Genomic DNA, 3096 nt, shown 5'->3' with positions numbered 1-3096 from the left:
TGTTCATGATAATTGTCTATTGTTCATGCTATAATTGTGTTATCCGGAAATCGTAATACATGTGTGAATACATAGACCACAACACGTCCCTAGTGAGCCTCTAGTTTACTAGCTCGTTGATCAAAGGATAGTCATGGTTTCCTGACTATGTACATTAGATGTCATTGATAACGGGATCACATCATTAGGAGAATGATGTGATGGACAAGACCCAATCCTAAGCTTAGCTCAAACATCGTGTAGTTCGTTTTGTGAGAGCTTTTCTAATGTCAAGTATCATTTCCTTAGACCATGAGATTGTGCAACTCCCGGATACCGTAGGAGTGCTTTGGGTGTATCAAACGTCACAACGTAACTGGGTGGCTATAAAGGTGCACTACGGGTATCTCCGAAAGTGTCTGTTGGGTTGGCACGAATCGAGACTGGGATTTGGCACTCCGTATGACGGAGAGGTATCTCTGGGCCCACTCGGTAATGCATCATCATAATGAGCTCAATGTGACCAAGGGGTTGGTCACGGGATCATGCATTACGGTACGAGTAAAGTGACTTGCCGGTAACGAGATTGAACAAGGTATTGGGATACCGACGATCGAGTCTCGGGCAAGTAACGTACCGATTGACAAAGGGAATTGAATACGGGATTGATTAAGTCCTCGACATCGTGGTTCATTCGATGAGATCATCGAGGAGCATGTGGGAGCCAACATGGGTATCCAGATCCCGCTGTTGGCTATTGACAGGAGAGCCGTCTCGGTCATGTCTGCGTGTCTCCCGAACCCGTAGGGTCTACACACTTAAGGTTCGGTGACGCTAGGGTTGTAGAGATATTAGTATGTAGTAACCTGAAAGTTGTTCGGAGTCCCGGATGAGATCCCGGACGTCACGAGGAGTTCCGGAATGGTCCGTAGGTAAAGATTTATATATAGGAAGTCCAGTTTCAGCCAGCGGGAAGGTTTCGGGGGTTACCGGTATTGTACCGGGACCACCGGAAGGGTCCCGGGGGTCCACCGGATGGGGCCACCTATCCCGGAGGGCCCCATGGGCTGAAGTGGCGTGGGAACCAGCCCCTGATGCCCCACCCAAGGGCCCAAGGCGCCTAGGGTTGGAAACCCTAGGGGGCCGTTGCCTCCCGAGGGGGCATGCGCCCCCCTGGTTGGAAACCCTAAGGGGGCTGTTGCCCCCAGGGGCCGCCCCCCCCCCCCTTAGATGGGATCTCCAAGGGGCATGCGCCCCCTAGCCCCTATATATAGTGGAAGAGAGGGAGGGCAGCCGCACCTTGCTCTTGGCGCCTCCATCTCCCTCCGTAACACCTCTCCTCCCCGCTTGTGCTTGGCGAAGCCCTGCCGGGATCCTGCTGCATCCACCACCACGCCCTCGTGCTGCTGGATCTTCATCAACCTCTCCTTCCCCCTTGCTGGATCAAGAAGGAGGAGACGTCTTCCCAACCGTACGTGTGTTTAACGCGGAGGTGGTGTCCGTTCGGCACTTGGTCATCGGTGATTTGGATCACGGCGAGTACGACTCCATCATCCCCGTTCACTTGAACGCTTCCGCTCGCGATCTACAAGGGTATGTAGATGCACTCCTATTCCCCTCGTTTCTAGAATACTCCATAGATTGATCTTGGTGATGCGTAGAATTTTTTTAATTTCTGCTATGATCCCCAACATGACTGCCCTGAGCCGCTCCAAAGCTTGGGTGCCAGACCTAGACCTGGCGGACATGGCCAGAGGCTATCCCACTGTGAAAGAAGACGGATCTCCCTTTGATCAGGATGACTTCGTGGCTTGCATGCGCGGAGTCCGACCTCAGGCAACTATTCTTGGAGATGAAGCCAACATCGACAAATACCAGCCGGGTTTTGATGTTGGAAATAAGAAGATGGCGACTCCCTCGTACAAGGTGACAGATTTGATCCCGCCTGTAAGAGAAAATACATTTGCCCCGGAAGTTGACCCAGCCGACCTGATCGACGAAGAAGCCGAATTTGTCGCCGTGAATGGTTTTTACTGGTCAAAACCCAGCTTCCAGCCAACAGAGGGTGGTGAACTGGCGAGGGAGGAGCAATAATCATCTTCATGGGTTTATAAAAGCCTTGTAATAGTTGAGCTGTGAGAACACTATCCTTTGCTTATGCCATCGCGCATAAAACCCTTATATGTGGTTCTGTGTTTCCTGATGTCAATATGTGCATCATACTTATGGTTGTCCCTGTAATATTTCAGCTCTGTTCCTGTAGATACAAGGGAAAAGACTGGCTTGGCGGCTTAGTACTGAACGGGTTGGAACACCCGGCTTATAGCCAATATGTTTACGATAATAAAAAAACAGAAACATATATAAAAAGATAACAAGGCTGAAACTAACCCGTTGGTTAATGCAGCAGGCAATTGCATATAAACAATAGCCATACGTGTACCTTCGATCCTTAGACCACCGGTTTAAATGACCCGGATAATGAAGTTGATAACTCAAATATTTTTGAGAAGGCAATGCTTCTGAATACTTAATGATCATCATACCTTGGTGGCTTTGTTGTCAAATAGTCCAGCCAGCGAAGAAGATCAGGCTAATTAGTTGTAATATTGAGACAACAAAAACACTAAAAAGCAAACAACAGATGATAAGTACAATTTAACCTTGTATTGAAAGGTTGGGGGCTTCTGATTCGAATAAGATCAGTAAACCGGACCAAAGGGGTTAAGATAAGGTTCGAATACGACCATATAGCCCCCAGTGGCTTTGGCGTTGCACCGATCAAGAGGGTACCGACAGCTATGTTCTCTTTGGTTCAAATACGACATATGTTTGAACAGGAAGCCCCCAAATGACCTTGAGAGGTTTTTAACGACCCTGATTCGAATACGATCCAAGTCGGACCCAAAAGGGGTTAAGCTATGATTCGGATACGATCAAGAAGCCCCCAAGTGGGTTAGGCCTTGAGCCGATCAAAAGGGTTACGACAGCTATGTTCTCTTTGGTTCGAATACGACCTATGTTTGAACAGGAAGCCCCCAAGTGACCATGAGATTGCAGCTAGATTCGAATACGATCATAAGCTGGACCAAAAAAGGTTAGACTTGATTCAAATAT

The sequence above is a fragment of the Triticum urartu genome, chromosome 1, assembly GCF_003073215.2.
Source record: "Triticum urartu cultivar G1812 chromosome 1, Tu2.1, whole genome shotgun sequence".
Classification (NCBI taxonomy): domain Eukaryota; kingdom Viridiplantae; phylum Streptophyta; class Magnoliopsida; order Poales; family Poaceae; genus Triticum; species Triticum urartu.
Note: the sequence above shows the minus strand (reverse complement) of the source record.